The 25,968-nt window shown below is 41.8% G+C and overlaps 1 long non-coding RNA gene across 1 annotated transcript; it reads left to right on the top strand.

The window, feature by feature from the left end:
* Positions 1 to 17,649: 17,649 nt before the first annotated feature.
* LOC122460342 lies at positions 17,650 to 25,502 on the top strand. The gene is made up of 3 exons (XR_006281596.1): positions 17,650 to 17,811; positions 24,943 to 25,065; positions 25,169 to 25,502. It is a non-coding gene; the product is annotated as an uncharacterized LOC122460342 (long non-coding RNA).
* The last annotated feature ends 466 nt before the right edge of the window (positions 25,503 to 25,968 follow it).

The raw sequence follows: 25,968 nt of genomic DNA, 5'->3' as shown, positions 1-25,968 counted from the left end.
GAAAGTAAAATCTAGGGCACACTTATTCCCATTAACACAAAAAGGGCACTAGTGATAGTTACTTGTGAAACTGTGCAAATATGCTGTTGTACAACCTGCACCCAGTCCCCTCCCTGCAAAAATGGCAATAGCCAGGACACATCCCTGAATTGATGTTATCTTTGAAAAATGTATTTTTTCTCTATTCAGATGATTAGGCATTTCTTTTTAATGCTTACCTGGAAGCGAAAAAGCTTAAAATCACAGCATTATTTTGAAAACAAAGTCTATTTTAGGTTATTTGTAGATGTTTTTAAAATGTATTACTTATAGTTTTCCTTTTTCTCTGAGGCCTGCGAAGTTGGACTTATGGGAAGGGACATGGCCTTACAGAGGAGGTAGAAAAATCAGTACCAACAACATTTTTTACAACTCTTTAAAACATTTCTAAAATAATTTTCTGTAAAATACATGGTATATACAAAATATATGGCAGTGAGATGTAAAATAAAGGCTTCATGGGTATATATTTGGGATGACCCTGTATAACTCAGTCATCTATCAACAACCATGAGTATCCCAGGCTTCCCTAGATGATATCAATAATACCAATATACCACAATGTATTTCCTTATTCATTGTCTGTGTATCTATCTACCTATAATTATAACACACACACACACATAAAAACAATTAAGATTGCAAAATCAAGCACTTAAAAGTTAGGAAAAGGCAGAATTAATTTAACCCCCATTGCATATGTATTATGTTGCAGTCTTTAATTATATGATCACATACTATTTTTCCCCACTGTGGCTAATTTTGGTCTAACACCTTTTTAAAATACTTTACAAAAAATTTAAGTCCTAGAACTATGGTGACAACTACAAAGGATAATAAACTTACACTTTTTATTTAGCAGTCATTTAAAATTTTCCCCAAGTGGTCATGGTAGCAACCTGCATGGAACTAGGAGGGAGGAGCGTAGGTTTCAGGAAGGAAGAGTTTGAAGGAGGTTTCAAGAAGTCAGTCTGCTTGCACATGATTGGAATGCCAGTGGCAGTTATAGCATTAACAGTTCTCTTAATAAACAGCTAATTTAATTTTAGAGACATGGAGCCCTCATGTTATTACCTAATATATGATATGTTGGACAGTCAGAGCTTCAGGAACCTGCCCTAGAGATCATATTAAGTCTTTTTTGGAGCTGTACTGTGGATGTTTTTTAGAGAAATTTCCACCAAGCAGTTTTTTAGGGATGTAAAACAGCCCTAAAAAGTCAGGCCCTTAAGTCTGTAATCTCTGAATTTAGTAAATGCACAATGAATAATACCAAAAAAGGGCAATATGTTTGATCTTTTTTGAATAATGAAGTCATGAAGTAGTTCCAGATGGTAAATGATTGTCAGACAAGTCTCTCAGCTTATCAGCATCTCAGACCCTGCTTAATAGCAACACCCAACTTTAGGAGCTCAACAATCCGACATCATCATGCACCACATAGAAAAAAACCAATAATTTGGTTAGACGGACATTTAGGTTCTTTACCTCAAACTATGTTTTGCTCTTATTTGCAGTGTCTCAGTTTAATTACAAGTATTTGTTTTATGACAGAGACTACACATAGGGTGACTCTTCTCTTTTATCGCTTCCTTTATTACAACAACTTTGGATTCATATTTCATTCTGCTATGATCACAAGCAACACATTTTTGTAGTATGTGGAATGGTGTAGTATTCTTTATGTATAACGGATTATGTGGCCTCTGTTCCAGAACATTTTCCTTTCCCCTGCACTTTGAGTGGTGGAGAGGAGAACAATGGGACGAGGTGGGAGATCCTCCTGCACTCACAGATAGATACATAAAACCTAAGTCCAAGTATGACTTGGGTCACAAGGAAATTGAGTATGACTGCAATATAGCTTCACATGTACATGTATAGTTACTGGGTCAAATCACTTTTGCTCTGGAGAGGACATTTTCCATTCCAACAGCAGCTGACTAGGCACCCTGACAGCAGAGGCTCCTGAGAAGATGCACTTAATCATTGAATCCACCCTGGTTGCCATAGCCACTATGCTCCCCAGGCAGAATCACACCCTTTTGAGGTTGTGCCAGTTGCAGGCTCCACAGTAAGGAGATGTTGTAGCCACATTTTTCCTATGGACTTTCTATCAGTATGGACCCTTTGCCTTGGTCTATGCCTAGACTCTCCAAGATTTTTGGCCACTGCATGTTACTCCACAACATGCCATGTAAGTGGGCACAGTTTAGCAGTATTGCAAGTCTACATGAAAGAGAAACAAATTTGGGGGGGGTTAAGAAATAATGTATAAATAAAGAGAACATTTAAAAGAACAATGTACAGAATTATTTCTACCACTTCGGGCTGTGTGCACCCAAACAGAAACTTCATCCTGCTCCAGGCTATAAAAAAAACCCTGAGTTCATTTCAAATTCAAATGTAATGTCAAAGGTATGAAGGATTTAGTAGGAAATACACCTTTCAATGTGTGTGTAATCCTTGTATTTTCTTAATTATTGATTAGAAATGCTTACTGGGTCATGAGAGTTCCAAGCATGCTTTATTAGACAAAAAAACTTGAGCTAGAAAATGTCAGTGCTGATTTATCTTGAATACTTTCATGTCACTCCAAATGCTTTTGTGAGCTTCATTTCATTCCATGTTATTTAATTGAAGATGCTTTTATAAAATAGTTTAACAAACCCAAAAATTTGTTGATAGTAGGGTATGATGTGTATTCTAGTAGGTAGCAGAAATGCCATATATTCATGCTATTAGCAAACTATCCAAAGGAGTAGAACATGGTTATTGCTCCATTACCACCATTCTCAAACAGATTTATGAGGAGCTGAGCTAGTGCTGTTGTATAAAGAAAAGTTTGAATGATGATACCTCTGACTTTCAGTATAATACATGTACATTCCCATTGTTGAAATGTTGGGAGCCAGTGTTCCATTGAAAGGAAACCTGAACTTGTTAGCTCTTTGGAGCTGAGTCACAGAAACAGAATGGCAGACCTGTAAGTATGTTTTCTGAGATATTCATCATAATTCTTGAAAAGACTTGAAGAAATTGCTTTGAAATTGCATGTAAAAGGATATCCCTCAGTAGCCTCGGGTAGAATTATAGAGAAGCTTTATATTATACTACACTTGGGATGGAAAGTAAATTCAGATGAATTCATTCCCTCTACATTGGTCATGCTTAAGCACTTTCCAATATTGCCTTTGATAACTCAGGATGATAAATTTATCTAGTAGTTAAGACCCTGGATTTAAGGGAGGTGGATTCAGGACTTGGCTCCACCTCAGACTTCCTCATTGACCTTGAGTCACAATCTCTCTCTGTCTCAGTTCCCCCTCTGTAGGCAGTTTTGCTGAGGAATGTGGTGAATATTGTACAATGAGCACCTTATCAACTCTGAACATAAATGGGTGCATAGTAAAAATAGGCTAGTGGGAAATAGATTCAGATCAGAGGAGTACTGACTAGGGATTTTGCTTATCTGTGCAATGATAAGAAATTGTACCTGCACCATGAGATCCCTCACTTCTGGACTCCTACAAGGATCAGTTCTCTTTCTGGTCCTTTTTGCAACTACTAGGTGAACTGGATAGCTAACACGGACACTCATTGCAACATTATGGAGATGACACAGCTCTCCCTATCCTTCACCACATACAACTACATCACTACCATCAAAATGGCCCAGTTCATGGATAAATTCAACCAAAGAGCAACTGACTGAAACTGAATCCAAACAAGACAGAGGTAATGCTGGTGGGCAGAGGAAAACATTCTGAATAGTTTTCAGTCACAGTGCAGTGATTTTAGTTGAAGGTACGCACTTACAATTGGTCAGTTCAGTGCATATTTTAGTACTGCTCTTGGATTCCTTACTGACCACAAGCTCTCACATAACATCCTTCATTAGTAATTCTTTTATCATCTCTGGTTAGCTAAGAGACTCTGTCCCATCCTGGTGAGTGATGATCTGGCCTCAATTATCTACTTCTCTGTTACTTCTCCATCAATGCAATATACCTGGGCATGAAGCCATCTCAACTAGTACAGAACATTGCAGCACATCTCCTCAGCAACACAGGTTACTACAAGCATATCAGAGCTTTCTACATTAGCTTCCCATAGAATTTTGAATCAAGTTCAAGGTCTCAGCCCTTTATCTTTAAAGCATTCTATGATCTGAGCCCAGAAGGATCACGTAAAGATCACATAAAGCTCAGCGACAAAGACCGTGGTCAATAATTAAACTCTTCTGACACAATGGAACTCGCTACAGTAAAGGTAACACTTGTCTGCAAAAGATAGAACTTTCTTGTAGGCCAGTCTGAGATTGTGGAATTAACTCCCCCAGGAACTAAGGACCAGCACAAAGCTCACCACTTTCTGTTCCAAATGAAAGGTGTTTCTTTGACTTTGCCTTCTCTCACATAAATACACAGCAACATGTATATTTAATAAACAAAAAAACAAAAAACACTCTACCAAAACTAGAAACTCCACTGCACATGCTTCTCCCCTTAGGGAGAAGATGAGAAAACAAAGAGCACTGAACAGAAATGTGTAGTCACATTTCTTAATGCATTACTAGAGGTTCTCAGATACTATATACAATAGAATATATACAATAGAATCCATTAAACCAATGGAGATTTTGGATGCCATTCCAAAAGTACCTTCCCTTTAACCTTCCCCCAAAAAAGTAATGTTACCAGGATGAAATCCCAGAAAAAAAATGTTGACTCGTTGACATTATGGGGGTAGAGGCAGGGCATTTTCAGTGGGGCATTCTAAATTCTGAATTCATTCCCTTACTGGTCCAACAGAGGCCCAGAAGTCTGTTATCTTCAGAGCATGCTGCTGAGGCCCTCTGAAGAAAGGCGAATAAATGTGATCAAATAAGTACTTATTCTTGGAGGAACTGGTAGTGACTCCTAATACTGAAGGTTGCCTAATACTTTCCATTAAAATCATCTATTTTTGGTTGCTTATAGCTATTTTCATGTATATTTAAAAGTTTCACCAAAAACTGTAAAGCCATTTCTGAGAATGAAGTTAGGAGAAAAAAAGAGAGAATTTTGCCAGCATTAATCCCCCCTCTGCCTTTCACAGTTGTTTCACAGAAGACCGCTAACACCTACTGGGTTCGGAGGGGAAACTTGAAATTAGGCAGGGTGTCCTGGTGTTACAGAGGTGCCTTTTGCTGTCCCCATGAAAATCAACCCAGATTTATCTGAATCATAATCCTCTGTAAAACACCATTTCCACATTCCCAGTACAGGTCGTTAGAGGCCTGCTGCTAAAATCTCTGAACATCCCATCTGTACTAAACATGCTCCAGCCCTGAAGAGCTATTCTATTCTAGATTTTGTTCTATTCAGTCCTGTTCTATTCTACAGGCCAATTGTGCTGAATATGTTCCAATACCCCAGTGAGCCTCCATATGGTTGGCCCAGGCTAGATTTCCAGTCAGTAGGAGGGCATGAATTTAATAGATGAAGCAATCCTTTTGATATTGAGCAAAGTGCCAACAGCAGTCCATGGGTGAAATCCTGGCCCAATAGAAGTAAAAGGCAAAATCCCCCCTGATTTCAATGGGGCCAGGATTTCACGCCATATATTCTATTCTCGTCTCTTCCACTTACTGGTGTTAATAGTTCTGTGCACTTTGAATCCCTTACAATACAACCTTACAATAAGAAGCAGGCAAGTGTCATTCCCCCTGAGAGGTAGCACTAGCCACTTTTCTAATAAAGCTATATGGAGGAGTGTCCCCAGTCATGTTGTAAGAGCTGTAATTATGACTCTCATTATACAAGATGCACATACTTTAAGAGCTATACCTGTGGCTCTTATACCATGTGAGAACAATCACAACCCACATTTTATCTCCATGGAATTTCCCTTCTAGAAGATTGGAAACTGCATCACCATGGCCATTTTCATTCACCTCATGATTATGTGCATACCTTTTTCTGTGCAAAAGGATGTCTGCTCTAATGTAGTCCCACTATATAGACAGATAAGCACCATCATTCCCTCCACCCCTGGGGAATGCAGAGCATGGACGCAGTTCTGTTCCTCCATACATCCAACTTTGATGTGGGACTCACCATTGAGAAAGTCTGGGCCACAGAAACAATACAGCTGGAACTATTTCTGTGTTTAAAATCTGACAAGGGGATGAGGAGGGTTGAATGATGGATGACATTTCCTCCACATAGAGGAAGGAAATGGAGGACTACCAGAGGCAGGCTCTCTATGTTTTCTGGTCATCTCCTCCTCCTCTTTCCTTGGAAGAATTCTCATCCATCATTTCAACCCCCATTTCCCTCTTTGCTGAAGTCCTCTGAGATATTATATTCATCCAGAAACAAAGCTGCTCAGACACCTCCTGGAAATTATTATTGCTGCCAATCAATTGATTACTCCTATGTAATCTATCACTTCTTTTCTGAGATGGTCAGCTTGTGATGCCACTAAGTCCTAAATGGGATGGTTTTTGTATTCTAGTCTCCCCAAAGAACAACACAGAGAACAAAAACTAATTTCACAAACACCTCCAGAAAACTTTTTTGCTTATAAGTATTTATGTAAGTGAGAGATTCCTGGAACTGTCTAGTGCATTTTCAGTACAGTACTAATTTTCCTATATGGGTCTGACAGTACTTCTGTCCCCTTCACCTAGAATCCATCTACTGGCTCTAGTCCTAGACCTGTACTGATCAGAGTATGTCAATCATAGCAAATTGTCTTAATGGCTTTGTGAGATGCACAGATGTCAGTTAGGGACTAGGATAAAACTCAACTTAGTTTTACTCATGGTTTACTTTAGGCTCCCTTTGAGTAGAAGTTCCATGGCTACCTAAGTTCCTAAAGTTTTACAAAATAATGCAAAAACCTTAAAAAAACCTTAATTTTGCCATTTATTTAAAAAAAATTATACTTGAGCTAATATATTTATTTGAAGTGCTGTTGTAGCTGTGTCCATAGAATCATAGAAGATTAGGGTTGGAAGAGACCTCAGGAGGTCATCTAGTCCAACCCCCTGCTTAAAGCAGGACCAACGCCAACTAAATCATCCCAGCCAGGGCTTTCTCAAGCCGGGCCTTGAAAACCTTTAAGGATGGAGATTCCAACACCTCCCTAGGTAACCCATTTGAGTGCTTCACCTCCATCCTAGTGAAATAGTGTTTCCTAATATCCAACCTAGACCTCCTGCACTGCAACTTGAGACCACTGCTCCTTGTTCTGTCATCTGCCACCACTGAGAACAGCCAAGCTCCATACTCTTGGGAACCCCCCTTCAGGTAGCTGAAGGCTGCTATCAAATCCTCCCGCATTCTTCTCTTCTGCAGACTAAACAAGCCCAGTTCCCTCAGCCTCTTCTCATAAGTCATGTGCCCGGTCCCCTGATCATTTTCGTTGCCCTCCACTTGTCTCTCTCCAATTTCTCCACATCCTTTCTGTAGTAGGAGGCCCAAAACAGTACTCCAGATGTGGCCTCACCAGTACCAAATAGAGGGGAATAATAACTTCTCCTGCCAATGCTCCTACTAATGTAACCAAGTATGCCGCTAGCCTTCTTGGCAACAAGGGCACATCGCTGACTTGTATCCAGCTTCTCATCCACTGTAATCCCCAGGTCCTTTTCTGCAGAACTGCTGCTTAGCCAGTAAGTCCCCAGCTTGTAGTGGTGCATGGGATTCTTCCATCCTAAGTGCAGGACTCTGCACTTGTCCTTGTTGAACCTCATCAGATTTCTTTTGGCCCAATCCTCCAATTTCTCTAGGTCACTCTGGATCCAATCCTTACCCTGCAGCATATCTACTCTCCCCCCACAGCTTAGTGTCATCCATGAACTTGCTGCAGGTGCAATCTATCCCATCACCCAGATCGTTAATGAAGATGATGAACAAAACCGGCCCCAGGACTTACCCTGGGACACTCCACTTGATACCACTGCCAACTAGACATCGAGTTGTTGATCACTACCCATTGAGCCTGACAATCTAGCCAGCTTTCTAACCACCTTATAGTCCATTCATCCAATCCATACTTTTTTAACTTGCTGGCAAGAATATTGTGGGAGACTGTATCAAAAGCTTTGCTAAAGTCAAGATATATCATGTCCACTGCTTTTTCCATATCCACAGAGCCAGTTATATCATCATAGAAGGCAATCAGATTGGTCAGGTATGACTTGCCCTTGGTGAATCCATGGCTGACTGTTCCTGATCAGCTTCCTTGCCTCCAAGTGCTTCAAAATGGTTTCCTTAAGGACCTGCTCCAGGATTTTTCCAGAGACTAAGGTGAGGCTAACTGGTCTGTAGTTCCCAGGTTCTCCTTCCCTTTTTTAAAGATGGGCACTACATTTGCCTTTTTCCAGTCATCCAGGACCTTCCCCTGATCACCACAAGTTTTCAAAGATAATGGCAAATGACTCTGCAATCATATAAGCCAATTCCCTCAGCCCCCTCGGATTCATTAGATCTGGACCCATGGACTGGTGAATGTCCAGCTTTTCTAAATAGTCCTTAACCTGTTCTTTCACTACGGAGGGCTGCTCACCTCCTCCCCATACTGTGCTGCCCAGGACAGCAGTGTGAGAGCTGACCTTGCCTGTGAAGACCGAGGCAAAAAAAGCATTGAGTACTTCAGCTTTTTCCACATCATCTGTCACTAGGTTGTCTCCCCCATTCATTAAGGCTCCCACACTTTCCCTGACCTTTTTCTTGTTGCTAACATACCTATAGAAACCCTTCTTGTTACCCTTCACATCCCTTGCTAGCTGCAACTCCAGTTATGTTTTGCTCTTCCTGATTACATCCCTGCATGCTCGAGCAATATTTTTATACTCCTCCCTAGTCATCTGGTTTCCACTTCTTGTAAGCTTTCTTTTTGTATTTGAGCTCACTGAAGATTTCTCTGTTAAGCCAAGCTGGTCACCTGCCATATTTGCTATTCTTTCTGCACATCGGGATTGTTTGTCCATGCACCCTCAATAAGTCTTCTTTAAAATAAAGCCAGCTTTCCTGGACTCCTTTCCCCCTCATATTAGCCTCCCAGGGGATCCTGCCCATCAGTTGCCTAAGGGAGTCAAAGTCTACTTTTCTGAAGTCCAGGGTCTGTATTTTGCTACTCTCCTTTCTTCCTTTTGTGAGGATCCTGAACTGAACCATCTCATGGTCACTGCTGCCCAGGTTGCCACCTACTTCTACTTCCCCTAACAATTCCCTATCCTGTTTGTAAGCAGCAGTAAGCAGTGTTGATCCCAGGATATGAGAGAGACAAGGTAGGTGAGGTAATATCTTTTACTTCTGTTGGTGAAAGGTGTGAACAGAAACAGCCAACAGGGGAGTTTTGTAAGGGAGTTCTCCAGGTGAAGGAGGAATGAGTATGTGACTCTTGGGGTGAGTTTGTCATCAGTTTGTTTGTTTGCTTGCTGCTTGACTGTAGCATATAGTGTGGTCCATTTGAGGATCTATGCTGAGGATCTGTGCTCAGCCCACCAGCCTGCTAGGAGAACCTGAGGGCTTCTTAATTAGGCTTTTAGCCCTAATCCCTTTAGGATCCGTTAACTGTTAACCAGAGTGCGAGGCTACTCAGGGAGAACAGGAATTTAAAAGGCCAGCTCCTAAGAGATCCGAGGAACTAGTGAACAGAAGCAGCAGACAGGGCGGTTTTGAGAGGAAGCATAAGAACCAGATACACCTAACATTCTCTAAATTTAGGCTGGTCAGTATCTCCCACCTCCCCAAAACAAACAAACAAACAAACAAACAAACAAACAAACAAACAAACAAACAAACAAACAAACAAAAAGGATGCAGGCAGAAGTCCAGCAGCAGAGTGGGGGCTATCAGTTTATTGCATTGAATGCAGCATGAGTGATTACCTGCCTTGTGAGCAGGTGGCATGTGTGTGCATTTGGTGCAAGAAGCTCATGACCCTCAGAGACAGAGTACGGAACCTGGAGTGGCTCAGTAAAGGAGCTAAGGGAGACAGAGAGGTATGTAGATGAGACTTTCTGGTCAAGAGCAAAACAAGAGTCCCATTCTCTGTCTGACAGCCTCTGTGCTGTTGAGGAGGATGAAAGTCTTGGGGAAGGAGAACATCAAACTGGAGTGGAGAGAAACAATCCCATAGTTGGGCCCCTCCTTCCAGATGATGTTGTGGGAACCTCTTGCACTGAGGCTACCCCTCTGGGGGACAGAATCCCATAATTAAGAAGACACAGGTGATAGTAATGGGGGATTTGATCACAGGCAAATAGATTTGTGATGACCAGAGAACGACATGGTAAATTGCCTGCTGGGTGTGAAGGTTGCAGATCTCTGGCGACATCTAGACAGATGTGTGTGCAGTGCTGGGAGGAGCCAGTGGCCATGGAACCTGTAGGTTCCAATTACATGAAAAGTAATAGAGAGGCCAAATTTAGGCTGCAAAGTAAGAAATTAAAATCCAGGACCTCCATGGTAGCATTCTCTGAAATGCTTCCAGTTCCATGTGCAGGGCCAGTTTGACAGGAAGAACTGTAGGGTCTCAATGTGTGGCTGAGACGATGGAGTAGGGAGGAGGGTTTTAGCTTGATTAGGAACTGGGGAAGCTTTTGGGAAAGGAGGAGCCTATACAGGAAGGATGGGCTCCCTCTAAACCAAATTGGAACCAAATTTCTGGCATGTAAACTTGCAAAGATCATAGAGGAGTTTTTAAACTAAGGGCTGCAGGAAAGCTGACAGGTACGGAGGAGCACACAATTTGGACAGAGACATCCCTTAGCGGAGGATCTATTAACAGGAATTCTCTATAGTCTAGTAAAGAGCAGAGGATAGAAGTTGATGAAGTACAGATAGGAATTGAAGAGAAACTGTCAAATGAAAAAGAGGCTAATTCAATTACATCATCTCCATACCAGGCAAATTGGTTGAAACTAAAGTAAAGAACAGAATAATTGGACACATAGATGAACACGATTTATTGGGGAAGAATCAACAGGGTTTTCTAAAGGGAAATCATTCCTCACCAATCTATTAGAATTCTTTGAGAGAGGTCAAACAAATGTGGACAAGGTTGATCCAGTGGATATAGTGTACTCAGACTTTCAAAAAGCCCTTGACCAGGTCCCTCACCAAAGGCTTTTAAGCAAAGCAAGCAGTCATGGGATAAGCAGGAAGGTCCTCTCATGGATAAGTAACTGGTCAAAAGACAAAAGGTAGGAATAAATGGTCAGTTTTCAGAATGCAGAGAGGTAAATAGTGGTGTCTGCCAGGGATCAGTACTGGGCCCAGTCCTATTCAACATATTCATAAATGATAGGGAAAGAGGGGTAAACAATGAAATGGCAACGTTTACAGATGAAAGAAAATTACTCATGGTAAGTAAGTCCAAAGCTAACTGCAAATTGTTACAAAGGGATCTCACAAAATGGGTGACTGGGCAACAAAATGGCAGATGAAATTCAGTGTTGATGAATGCAAAATAATGCACATTGGAAAACATAATCCCAACTATATATACAAAATGATGGGGTCTAAATTAGCATTTACCACTCAAGAAATAGATCTTGGAGTGGATAGTTCTCTGAAAACAGCTGCAGTTAAAAAACTGAATAGAATGTTAGGAATCATAAGGAAAGAGATATATAATATTTATTATTATTAATTATTATTATTATTATAAATATTATAATGCCACTATACACATCCATGGTATGCCCACACCTTGAGTACTGCATAGAGTTTTGGTCACCCCATCTCAAAAAAGATATATTAGAAATGGAAAAGGTACAGAGAAGGGCAACAAAAATGATTAAGGGTACAGCTTTCATATGTGGAGAGATTAAAAAGACTGGGACTGTTCAACTTGGAAAAAGAGATGACTAAAGGTACTTTAGGTACTTCGTCACACAACGCACAGTCAACCTGTGGCACTCATTGCCAGGGGATGTTGTGAAGGCCAAAAGCATAACTGGGTTAAAAAAAGAATTAGCTAAGCTCACAGAGGATAGGTCCATCAAGCCAAGATGGTCAGGGATGCAATCCCAGGCTCTGGGTGTTCCCAAGCCTCTCACTTCCAGATGCAGGGACTGGATGACAGGAGATGGATCATTTGATAATTGCTCTGTTCTTTTCATTCTCTTTGAAGCATCTGGCATTAGCCACTGTCAGAAGACAGGATAGTGGGTTAGATGGACCATTGGTCTGATGCGGGATGGCCAGTCTTATGTTCTGTTGGTGAAAGGCACAAGCTATCAAGTTACTCAGAGCTCGTACCTCCCACCAAAAGAAGCTGGTACAATAAAAGGCATTTGCTCACACATCTTGTCTCTCTAATATGTTTATAGCATTCCACAAAGATCATGAAATAAAAATAAACACCACTTGAAAGTAAATCAGCCCAGCGGTTCAGTGGCAACTTTAGAAGTGGGTAGTGGGTATATTTCATGCATTGATATTTATTTATGGTTGACACCCTCAATCCTGAGATGGAGTAGGAAATATGACTTTTCTTCAGAAGTCAGCTTCTTCACATATCCAAATGTGGGGTTTACTGAGTTAAATCTCTCAAAGTCACTTGTGGTAAACCTTAGTATTGGAATCTATATAATTTAAAATACTCCCCCCCACTAATTCATACCAGTGTTCAAAGGCTGCCAAAAAATGGAAAGAGGGTATTGCCACTAAAAATGAAAGGTTTAGACACTGGATACACACAGATTTTGCCCCAGTTGTTTTCTACCAAATGGAAAACTCAGATACATATACTAGACTCTTTCCCAGTCATTTCTAACCTCTACTGCAAAAGTAGAAGGCTCTTATTTTTTATTTTATTTTTTTGGATGGAGGGTTATTTTAGTATTCTGGCACAGTAGAACTGACTGGGGTGTTTTTTTTGTTTTTAATTTCTACATTTTTATGGAGTGATCGGAAATTTCAATGTTTTAAAAAAATGTTTGAAGGGCTGTTTGGACTTTTCCCAAAAATTCAAAATGTCAACAATTTTTTTTCATGAAACTTTTCAAACAAATTTCACCCACAATTGTCTCCACCATTTCTCTTCTACAGAAACATATCCTGACTTGTCAAAATCAGAATGAACTGAACTCACAAAAAAAGTCTTCCCAACTGGAAGATAGTTGTCCTGATGCAAGATATGCTAGAAAAAGAAAAGTTACACACAGGATAAAGTCCTCATGAGAGGCACAGAGTTAAATTTCAGCTCTGCCACTGAGGACCAGGTTTAGTTCTATCCAGCCTCAGAGAGGAGGGATTTGTTCCACAGAAGACAGATGAGAGTTGTGAGAATTGGAGGAGACCTGGCATTTAAGGGAACTTCCTCCATCTCCCACCTTTCCCCCCTACCCCCCGCAAAAAAGGCTCATCTGATTGAGCATTGTCATTCATGGTTCTTGGTAAATTAATGTACGTAAAATACATGGTGTAGCTTGCATATATTTTAAAGGAGCATTCTCTGTTTTAAAAGGGAAATGTAGCAGGCAGCACTAAGAGGCAGATCCAATGCCCCTTGAAGTCAATAGAAGGACTACCATTGACCTCAATGGATGTTGGATCAGGCCCTAATTGATTACCGCTAAATATGAGCTATTTGGATGCTTTTAAGTTCCTATTCCAGAGCAAAGATGCTATTGCATTCTGCCTGTTAGAAAAGCCTCTTTTCAACTCAGACAGGGCCATCTTTTGATCTCAGTTGGGGGTCTACTGTTAACTGCTGTTGGGAAGCGGTTTCAAATCAGCAGGTCAACTAAATCTTTTGAAGATAGAGACATTTATTCATTAGCTAGAACAGCAACCACAAGCAGCCAGAACAGCATAAATTTTATGTCTGGAGTTGGTCATTAAAACAGGGCTTTACTGTTTGTGGTCTTAAACTGACTCAGTAACACCACTGGTACAGTGAAATGATAAACATGTATTCATTGCAGTTATATAATTTAGTTATTGTAGATCTCTATACAGAGTGGTTGTTTGAGAATGAATGCTTGATTGCAAATACATTCTGGCACCATTGTATCAATCTGCACTCGAGATGGCGGAAAGGGGAGAAGGCGGTGATGACAGGTGTGAGTAATCTACCCAGGGAATATGTACTGACATAGCCACAGGTATTTATTGTTCACAAAGCAGGATAGCTCTTGGTTTAACACATGCCTGAGGAGCTCAGTACTTTCAGTTCCAAACATTTAGGAAAGCAGGTGAACATTTCCCTGTTCCTTGGTGAGGGCTAATTAAGCTATCCTTCTTCCAGTGGAAGAGTCTTTAATATGATCAAATATTCATCCAGTGTATGTAATTTTTTGTCTCTGATAAAAATCATAGAATCATAGAATCATAGAATCTCAGGGTTGGAAGGGACCCCAGAAGGTCATCTAGTCCAACCCCCTGCTCAAAGCAGGACCAAGTCCCAGTTAAATCATCCCAGCTAGGGCTTTGTCAAGCCTGACCTTAAAAACCTCTAAGGAAGGAGATTCTACCACCTCCCTAGGTAACGCATTCCAGTGTTTCACCACCCTCTTAGTGAAAAAGTTTTTCCTAATATCCAATCTAAACCTCCCCCATTGCAACTTGAGACCATTACTCCTCGTTCTGTCATCTGCTACCATTGAGAACAGTCTAGAGCCATCCTCTTTGAAACCCCCTTTCAGGTAGTTGAAAGATGTAGGGCCAAATGCTCCCCATCTAATTCAATGCAGTTACATTAGGATAATTTATCCTGAATGTTCAGAACATGGTTAAACTTGTTTTATAGTCAGAGGTGACATTTTAAATAGCTACAGTAAACTTTTGTTTTGATTTAGGCAATAATGGCTTAAACAGGCAACTGTAAAATCCCTTCCTAAATATTTTTAAAGTAGTCACTAGTTACAGAACCAGGTGGGTTAGCAGAACTAATGGCTTTTAAGTGTGCAATGTTTAATAATAAAATAAGGTAGCTAGTTTGCCTTGATGATGTTTTTTTTCCATGTTTCTACCCAGATGTGGAAGTCTGACGAAGCCTGTACTATCTTTCCAACTTTTGCCATGGGCCAAAACTAGTCAGTCTTTAAGAAGATTACTTCCTGAAGAAAGATACTGTGCACACTAGAATTAGTGTTAATCCACAAGAAGATTATAAAAGCTGGTAAATGAGCACTGAAATAAAACCCAGTCCAGTTTGTATGTTTTTACTGCAATCAAGAAACTAAAGCAGACATGGGATGAAATTAGGATTCTCTGCCAGTATTGTTAGTTTTGGAAGGTGTTACATGCCTATGTCATTACAGACTGTATTTTTGCACTCCTTGAATCCTTTAACAAAATTACCTTTGGCAAGTGGAAAAACTGTGTCTCCTGAACACAGAAATAGTCTTTCAGAGGCTTTTCCAAGATGATGTTTCGTATTGCTCTTTGGCCTTGCAATTTCTGGCAACTCTGTTCCACCATCAGTATTTACAGAAGGTCAATAAAACTAGCAAATTCTGATGCTGTCTAATGTGAATGTGAGAAAACCTGCTGTTGCGGTAAATGCAGAGTCCACACATTCATTAGGAATATTCTCATTCCTGGAAGTGCCAGCTATTCCTGTAACCGGCTGCCGCCAATGTTTTTAACCATACTCTCCTTTCGTGCAGACATTACAGAACAGAAAACCAGCCTTGTACTCTCACCACTCATATCAGTTTGTAGTTTGTAAAATGATCTGATCAAATAACATTCTGTCTAGTGTAAAGGGAAATCTAAAGGTCTTTATAGAGTACAGATTCTTGGGTCTGTTTTAATAGCTGAGCTTTGCGACTGAAAAGGTCTTACCTAAAAGTTTACATTAATGCCAAACCTAAATGTACTTAACTTATTTAATACAATGGCTGGGCAGGGGATAGAGGGAATCAGAGAAAGAAGATAAAAAGGGATTTTTCACTGCGCTCTGCTTGCATTACTGTTGTTGTTTTTAGAAAGGATAGGAACAGAACTTTACGGTAGTGTGGGGTACAGTATGCATCAGTCTACGGAATATGCTCACTCTTTGTTTCAAGGTGTAACTGTGTGTTAGCTGTGAAAGCAGAGGAATAAATAAATTTCAAGCTCTCAATCTCTGAGAGGTATGAACATCAGGAGTGCAATATACAAGTGGTTCTCCAAAACTGGTTGCCATCATAACCTCACAAAGCTGTGCAGTTTATAATGTCTGATATCCCCACTACTAAACTTAAACTATACCAGACTATGTAAATAATGCATATAACATTCAACTTTTGTACTGTTGGCTTCCAAGTTGCCCTTCTCCTTTCTCCTCCTGTTTGTTTTTCCCTCTTTCAATGTTTAGCTTTCCTGAAAAGTTTAAACCTACTAACACACCAAGCAGGAAGAATTTAATTAAAAACAGAATGGATTTGTTAACGTGCCTGTACAATTACGTACTGATTTATAAATAGATGACTGAAATAATGGTGAGAAGAGCAACGTACTTCAAGTATGTGTCAGATTTAACCGTTTCATTTTTCTTCTCATATATTTATGAGGATAATCAGAGCTGAGATTACTGATATAGTATCATTTTATTGCACTGACTGCAAATGAACTTCCTCTGAGAATGGAACCCGACAATATGTGGCATCAGTTTACTTGTAACAGGCATATTAGAATTTTTCAGATGCAACAGACCCTCCCGTCAGGAATGGATCATGTCTATCCAGGAAATATTCATTTACAGTGCTGAAATGCTTTTAGTTTAACTGCCCCCGAAGTATCCTGTGCCTCATGTCAGAAAACCCTTAATATTTCCTTCCCTTTTATTTTGATGAAAGTCTTGCTGGATTCTGACTCTTATTAAATACCTTCTACAATCTCCTATATACTATTTCACAATGATGTGCATAGGAAATCATAAACTGTGCTTTGACTGCTTATGTCCAGCTGAACATGATACCCTGATAACCACTTCAAAAAGCTATTACCACACCAATAAATTGTATTTCATAAACAGTGTAGTTCAGTTTCAAACTCTCTGGATGTGGAAAAATATCAAATAGAATTTTTACAATATATTTCCATATTGCAATAAATCTGTCTTTTGGATGAAAAAAACAGTATCTTTAGATTTTTCTATTGAGGTGTTGACTGGCTATGATATTCTTCACTTCCTGTCTTAAACTGTATTGTACATAGATGGGCTGGAACCAAAACATTAGAGTTGGCAAAGTTGAGATTAGACTCCACCTCCAAATATCAGCCTCGAAAAGTTGACCTATCTCAAGTAGTGTTGTTATGCACTATTAAAAACTGTAGTGTTTGACCCCATAAACTCCTGACCATTTCTGTTTGCATTACCCTAGCAAACCAAATATCAAGGATTTTGTTTGCCCTAGCTCCGAAGGTTAATTATTATTATTAATAGTAGATATATTACAGTGCTACCTAGAGAATTCTATCAAAATCGGGGACCCATTTTTCTAGGTGCCTGTAGCAGGGTGACTACCCCGTTCCTGCCATGAAGGGGTTAAAGCAGCCCTGGAGAGGGCTGTGAATGGGAAAAGCAGGCTGATTCGGAAAGCAGCCACAGTTGTGGCCAGCTTAATCAGGGTCCAGCTGGCCCTTATAAGAGGGCTGTGGGCCAGAAGCAAGGACAGACACCCTCTCTAGCTTCCTAGAGAGAGAAGGACTTGGTTGCTTGGGAAGCTAAGAAGAGTACCTAGGGTGGAACAATGCTGTGGGAGGGCAGAGAGAGCTGGGGAGCTCCACCCGAGCAAACCCGTAGGCTGAAGACCTAGTTAAGGACACACAAAAGGTACTAGCAGGGTACCTGAAGTGGAACAGTGCTGGGGAAGGGCAGAGGGAACTGGGGAGCTCCAGCCTAGCAAAGCTCCAGGCCTATAAAAGGGTACTGGGACTGCAGAGGGGCAGCCTGGAGATGGGCAGAGGCAGCTGGTCCAATCCCCCTTGCCAATGATGGGTGGTTCATAGACTGCAGTCTGCCCCAGGGAGCAGTGGCTAGATGATGACTGGCAGTGGGCACTGAGGCATGGTGGGGGTAGAGGGTTGGGGGAATCCACTGGGTGGGGAGACTCGGATTGTGGGTTACTGTTGGGGTGGAACCCTGACGAGGAGGGCACTGGGGTCCGGGAGGGACATGGGGGCCAGCGGCAGGCAAGACACCAGCCTGCAAAGGAGGAAGACGAGTTAATTCCCAGGACGACCGATAGGAGGTGCCACACCGGTGAGTCGTCGCCCTGTGACAGTGTCATATAAACATATAGTAAGAAACAATCTATTCCAAAGAGTTTACATTCTGTACAGAAAAAACACACAAAGAACAGGTAAAAACAGAGACACAGGGAGGTGAAGTGATTTGCCCATATTCGTACATCAGGACAGGGACAAGTCTGGAAAGAGATTCTAGAGCTCCTCATTCCTAATCTACTGGCCTCTCCAGTAGACCATCATACCTCTCAAATCCCTTGAGGTTATTTCAGAGTTGTTGAATCAAATCACTGGAACCCTTTGAGATTCACTTGATGCAAATTTGTGCTGGCCACCACTGAAGAGCAGTCAACTTTCCTCAAAGACATTGAGGGGAAAAAAATATCATTCAGCCTCCTTCCAAAAGACATATAAAGAAAAGCAGTTGGGAGTCAGGACCTTTTAGGGGGAAAATAAATTCATAGACTACAGAGGTTCATGAAGAGATTTACTTAGGGGGCTCAAAACTGGGTGATATTTTTTAATAGATATGAATCTGATATGGAAACTTCAGTCCTCAATTCAGACTATAAACCTCTGAAAATCGAAAGGCTTTTAGATATAGGGTTTGGAGGCTTCAAAGCAGTTTGGGAACCTTAATGATGAATGATGCTATTTACATGAAATATTATATATTCAGTGAAACTATGTGTACCTTTGTAGTTAAAATTGTATCAACTCTTTCATTGTGAACCCAATTTTTCGGGCAGTTATAACGTAGTAAGAAAAATTTGCTCAGGCCTATAACCTGGCAAACAAGCACTCAGCTTGGGAGTAACTTCTTCTTCTTCTTCAAAAAAGTCAATAAGTGTTTCATGTTAGGGGGCTTATTCCTTCACCCAGTAACTTCCCTGGTCTTTCTCGCATTAACAAAGAGCAACAATACCCGAAGTCCAAAGGTGCAAACAATTCAATGTTAATTGGGGTGAACTTCCAGCAAGCATGATTCCAGTTTCCTTAGTGTGCCCCTTCCCAGCTCTGACACCACAGAGCCTTACCTGTGTCCCTGTTCCCATTCCCCCCCCTTAGCAAAACATGATTCCAATTTCCCCACCCCGTTCCCATTCTCCCCCCCACACTTCCTGACTGACTGCAGACTATATAGTAAAACTTGAGTTCTGCTTAGCTATACCATAACCAATCATTTTTCTGAAATTTAACTAACCAATCCTAACATATTGTAACATGATTATTTAACCAATTATATCCCACCACCTTAATTAGTTTACACCCAGCAAAATTAATTATACAGCAGACAGGAACAATCACAGAACCAGACAGAGACTATGCAAATAAACAATAGCAAAGTGGGACCTATAATGACAAAACAATACAGAAGTGAGGGTTTCACATCCCAGCTATTGATAAGTGAGTTCTTGCCAGACAGGATGCTATCACACTAAGTTTCCTTTTACATCTTCTAGGCACTTCCCTTTCTCTGGAGGCGATAGGCATTATCAGGACAGGACTGTATTCCTAACAGCCCAACAGCACCTGATTTCAGTGTGACTGGTTTGGAATGTGAGGAGGTGACCGGTCGCTTCCCAGCTTATGGCTGCCTCTGATGCTTAGCCAAAGGCCTTAGCCTAAGAACAGGGCCTCAGACTATCACCATAAGAGAAGGTCCTTACACTGGCAGAGGGTGATTTTGATTCTTTCTTTTATACCTCTAGAACTAGCCAAGTGATAAGAATACACCTAAATTCTTAGAGTATAGGCCTTTACAGACAGGCCTGAATATCTAACAGTTCATAAGAATCTCCCCCCCCCAACAATACCCAGAAAGTACACTTTTTTTTACTGTTTTATCTGTACGCTGCCCTTGTCTAATACACTCTTTTAAATTTCTCCAGGATATCTGGTTTGAGGCTATCACGATAACCATAATATCTGGTTAGTAGGGCATCTGTCTAAGATGTCAGGGTCTACAGCAAATAGGCAGGAGTAATGGTGGTGGGGACACGCTATTTCTGAATATGATCAGTATTTGAATTAAGTATTTCCATACACAAAGAAAATACTTTCTGTAAGAATGGCAATTATTTTGGATAAGGGAACAACAAAACAAGAAAGAACATAAGTAAAGTCTCCATGAGAGAGTATATAAAGTGTCTCTTCTGACTGAACACAAAATGGCTGCCCATATCTTCAGATAGAGTCCTTCAAGATTTAAAGGGGCAATACTCTGCCAACAGAAAGGTATAACACTTACATAGTTAATATATCACCTTAAGGTAACTCCACTCTATTCAAGGGAATTCACAGGCAATGATGTACAGTCACAAGGTAGCTCCTTGATCATAGGTGCTAACTTCTGGAGTTCCTGGGGGGTGCTCGACCCCCACTCTATCCCAGACCCTGCCTCTTCCCTCCCCATTCCACCCCCTCTCCCTCCTCTACCTGTCCCCACTCCTCCCTCTACCCCCCCCCCCCCGGGCCTCCTGCATGCTGCTGAACAGCTGATAGCAGCGGGTGGGAGGTGCTGGGGGAGAGGCGGAGGAACTGATTAGTGTGGCCTCTGGTGGATGGAAAGTGCTGGAGGGGAGCTGATTCATGGGGCTGCCGATGGGTGCTCCAGGGCGGGAGCATCCATGGAGTCAGCCACTATGTCCCTGACAATGATGATGATATTTTTGCAATTCTCATCTATGGTTATGCATATGACTCTGAAATCCGAACCCTGATTCACAGAGTCAGCCACACTGAGGGCATGGGAAGTTCATATCTATGATGTTTGACTATGCAACTCTGTGGTGCCTCACACATGCAGCCTGGAGACTATTTTGTTGATCCTGCTCAAACTTGTTACATGCTGATCTTGTCAGAGACTGCCAGTAAGTCCTGATCTGAGCCATTTGCTCAAATTCTTGCTCTTCAGGTTATGTTTGAAGCACTTACATGGATGACCCTTCTTTCCTTTGCCCAGCTTCAGCTCCCCATACAAGGTCTGTTTTGGGAGATGGTAGTTTTCCATTCTGGTGACATATCCAGTCCACCTAAATTGTCCTCTCAACAGAATATCCTCAATGCAAGTGATGTTTATTCTATCAAGGACCTTAACATGGTCATCTGTCCTGCCAGTGAATGCTCATTATTGAACAGAGGGAGCACATATGAAATTGCTCACGCTGTTTAATGAGCCATCTATAAAGAGTCCACATCTTAGATCCATATAGGAGAGGACCACTGCACTGTAAGTCTTCAATTTGTTGGAGAGACAAATGTTGTGTTGGTTAAGAACTTTTGTTTGGAGTCAGCCAAGGGCCTGTCTGGTTTTACTAATTCTGGCGGCAATTTACTTATCAAGGGAACTATCACTGGAGATGGTGCTGGCAAAATACTTGAACTAATCCACATTTTTCAGTTGTATGCTTTGAATGGAGATGGCTGGTACGAGGGCATTGGAATGAGGTGCTGGTTTGGACAAGACCTCTGTTTTACTGAGATGGATGGTGAGGCCAAAGAGCTGGGATGCTTCAGAGAATCTATCAATGATGACCTGTGGGTCACTACGTCCATGGGCCATCAAGGTGCAGTCATCTGCAAAATTGCCTTGACGAGAAGTCTCTCCAGCATCTTGGTCTTAGCATTGAGTGTTCAAAGATCAGAGAGAGCCATCGAGTCGGAGTGTATATATATTCCTAATCCAAGTCCCTTGTGGCATGATTGAGAACACAGGCAAAGAACAAGTTGAACAGCACTGGAGCAAGTATGCAGCCTCACTTCACTCCGTTTGAAATTTAGCATGAGTCAAAAAAGTCACCATTGGAGAGCACTTGCACTGGCATGTGGTCATGGAACAGATGGTCTATGAACCTTCTTGGGCAGCCCAGTTTATGTAGACAGACCCTCTCTGTTGGCTGTATCAAAGGCTTTAGTCAAGTCAATAGAGATTGCATACAGGTTTATGTTCTGCTCTAAACATTTTTTCTGGACTTGCCTTATAACAAAAATCCTATCCGTAGTACTACGACCTGGTCTGAAATTACACTGCTTCTCTGGCAGATTCTCCTCAGGTATATTTGCAATGAGTCTGTTCAGTAAAATGTGAGTTATTTTCTCTACTGAACAGAGGAGGGAAATGCCTCTATAGAAGAGGTGGGCAAACTATGGCCTGCAGGCCTCATCCGGCCCATCCTGTCTGGCCCTGACATCCCCGCCAGGGAGGCTAGTGCCCAGCCTCTACCCTGCTGTCCCCCTCTCCTGCAGCCATGCCGCCGCACGGGCAGCTCTCTGGGCAGCGCGGCTGCAAGCTCATGCAGGACAGCGCGGCAGAGTGTCTGGCTCCAGCCTCGCAGTGTGGCTCCAGACATGCTGCTTTGAGTGGCATGGTAAGGGGGCTGGGGCCGGGGGGTTGGATATGGGGCAGGAGGTCCTGGGGGGGCAGTTGGGGAGAGAGAGCAGGGGGTAGTTGGATGGGGCAGAGGTTCTGGGGGGGAAGGAGCTGCGGGATGGGGGTGGATCCTGGAGGACGGCTGGGGCGGGGGTCCTGGGAGGGGGCGGTCAGGGGACAAGGAGTTGGGGGGATGGATGGATGGGTGGGGGGTTCTGAGGCGAGCAGTCAGGGGGCAAGAAGTGGGAGGGGGCGGATGGGGGTGGGGGCCAGGCTGTTTGGGAAGGCACAGCCTTCCCTACCCTGCCCTCCATACAGTTTCACACCCCGAGGTGGCCCTCAAACCAAAAAGTTTGCCCACTCTTGCTCTATAGTTTCCGCAGTCAGCTTTGCTGCCTTTGTATTTGAAAATTGATACAATAATAGCATCCTTGAAGCATTTCTTCTTCCTCACAATTGCTGCTGAAGATGTCGTGAAACATCTCAATAGCCTTTGGGCCTGCTGATTTGTACAGTTCTGCTGGAATACGATCCTTTCCGGACACCTTGCCAGAGTTCAATTGTTCGATGGATTTCATGACCTCTTCAACTGATGGAGGTAGGTCGAGATCCTCTTTGGTGGGTTTCTTGGGTAATTGATCAAGGACATGCTGACCAACTGTGGATGGTCTACTGAGTAGACTATTGAAGTTTCAGACCCTCTCTGTATGATTCCCTCCTTGTCTTTAATGAGGTTTATGCCATCTCCAAATTTCAGGGCAGCTGTGCCAGGTTTAGGTGGTCCATAGACGACTTTTAGAGAGTCTAAGAAAATCTTTGAGTTATTTGAATCCACGTAATGTGGAACTTCTGCAGCTTTCCTTTCCCACCACACATCTTGCATTCTCCTCAGTTCAAACTAGGTCTTGCTCTGTAGGTACTTAAACCTCTCTTTCTTTGAGATGGAAGTGAGATCATTCTGCCATTCAACAAATGCTTTCTGCTTGTCACTTAGGAATTTGGAAACGTCCTCGTTGTTCTCATCAAACCAATCCCATTGTATCCTTTTCTTTGGTCCCAGCACTGATTTAGCTGTCAATCACATCTTTGAACTGGTTCCATTTTTTCTGTTGGGTTGCTAGTGAATAGCGGGCATAGAAAAATCTTGTCGTCAAAATGACCGCTGAACCTGCACTTACTAGTCAGGGTGCCTGAGCTTTGCTATGTTGAAGGCTCTTCTGTTGAGCTAGGGGCACTTGCACTTTGGGGGGATTATATGCAGGTTGAGCACTGCTCTTACCAATCTGTGGCCTGACCAGTATTTTGTGCCACACATGGCTATGGTGATTCTGAAATCACAGAAGTCACCTTCAACATAGCAAAGCGCAAGTTCCTTGGTTATCTAGCTTCCAAAACATGCAGAAGCAAGAAAACTAAAGTCACACACAACTCTCTATATATATACAAATATATGCATCAGATTATTGTCACAAGATGGAGTTTCTTCAGGCTAGATCATGAATTGCTCTTGCCCTATTACCTTTTTTGATTCCTAAAATTCCCCTTACCCTAAGAGAAGGTTGTCTCTTTATAAGGTAAGGTTACCCAAATTAAGGTTTCCCGTGTTTTGAGGGGACTAGAAATGTGCATTACAGCAAGACACCATGCAGTGGTGCTGTTGATTCTAGATTGTTTACATATCCAATAGCCAGTTCCACAAATTGGTTCTGACTCCCTAGAGAGCTGCATATGTGTCTTAGGTACTGGTAATACCCCTTCACTCCAAAAGGAGAAAAAATGGTTACTAGAGGTTGCAGTCTCTGTATTCGGCAGCCAGCATCTAACTGAAGGAAAGGTAGACACCTGAGCTGTAGTGTCAGAAGAGATAAGTCCCTTGTTAAATTCCTAATATGTTGTATACACTGCATCTAATTGTCCACCCTTACACCTTTTTTTTTAAGCAGTGTAAGTCCAAGGACTTCAGTGGAGCTACATTGACATAAAATGGTATAATGGAGTGGCGAATCAGGCTCATCTGCACATTATCAAACTTAATATGCTAGAGTCAGTGCCAGGAATGGGTGTTTTCACTGACAGAAGGCTGCAGCATATGACTCTGGTTTTGCATTGGATTCACTAAGGGTCTGATTCCACATTGCCTTTCACTTTGTGTGGTCATTCACACATGTGCAAAATGGGTATGAAACATTACCGTTCTGGTTTTGTAGCATTCACTTTGTACTTTGAACCAAATAATTGCACGAGGTGTAAGGAGTACCCTAATTAATTTCTCTGTGTGTGTGTGTGTTCTTCTCTTAGCAGGCTGTATCCCCTAAAGTATTGTTTGACTCTCCCTTGGTGTTTTAGTGTAGATACTAGCTCACCAAATTCATCCCTGAGACCACTCAAGTAACACCTATACTAGGAGGACCACTCAAGTAACACCTATACTAGATAGCAGGAAAGTGCATGGAAGAACATCACATTCTGGTAAAGTGAATAAGATTTAGTAAGGGTGATACTTTTCCTGATTACTGTTATATTAGTCCTAATGTTGTTGTTGGCTAATCCTGTCTCCCTTTTTATCTTTCAGATTTCCACTGTTGAAGACCTACCACTCAAAGTGCTTCACAAGCAGGAAATGACTACATTTCCAAACGTTATATTCTTCAGAAACTACTTCCTTTATTTCAAGACTCTTGAATTATGGAAGGTTTGCACTTTTTCCCCTTCAGTAGTTTAGAGTCATCTTAGCTGTTAGTGTTTAAAAAACAAACTGTAGAAAACATTCATGCATGAAAATCATTACTGCTGCTTTTGTTATAGGGATGATACAGGCTTCCCATCCCCCCAGTAAATACTATTATTGAAATGTTTCCATATCTTGCCTTTTTTTGTGTGCGCACAGGTGCAAGGCATTGCTCAAATTTTTTCAAGCACAGCCAAAAGCAGCTGAGTAAGCGCCTTGTCTGTTCTAGGACTTGCTCAGAAATTCTCAAGCAGTGTTCTCAGCATTCTCTGCCAAGCTTGATCTAATAATCAGTGAAGACTAATAGCCAGTTTTCCTATTATCTGGCAGTGAGAGAGCCCACATAGAGAGGGTTTATTTGGCCAAAGCACCTTAGCTACTGGTAAACGTATCCTAACTAAAGTGCTTTAGGTAAGGTTCAGTTGTAAAGTATTTTAAATAGATGAATTTAGCTACAGCATTTCAATCTTGATCCTCTCCCTGGCTCTTGGCTTCTCATTTACTAGTGTTTTCTTCTCTCAGGCTGCCTGTTTACTCTTCATCCTCCTTTCCTTGGGCTTTCCAGCTCCCTGACTCCTCTCAGGGGATATGCTGAGGATAGTACTTCTGATAATCTAAACCCTCTGATTATCTGAAGCTTAGGG

Source organism: Dermochelys coriacea, chromosome 5 (assembly GCF_009764565.3).
Source record: "Dermochelys coriacea isolate rDerCor1 chromosome 5, rDerCor1.pri.v4, whole genome shotgun sequence".
NCBI classification, from domain to species: Eukaryota; Metazoa; Chordata; order Testudines; family Dermochelyidae; genus Dermochelys; species Dermochelys coriacea.
This window is presented reverse-complemented; position numbering and strand designations above follow the sequence as displayed.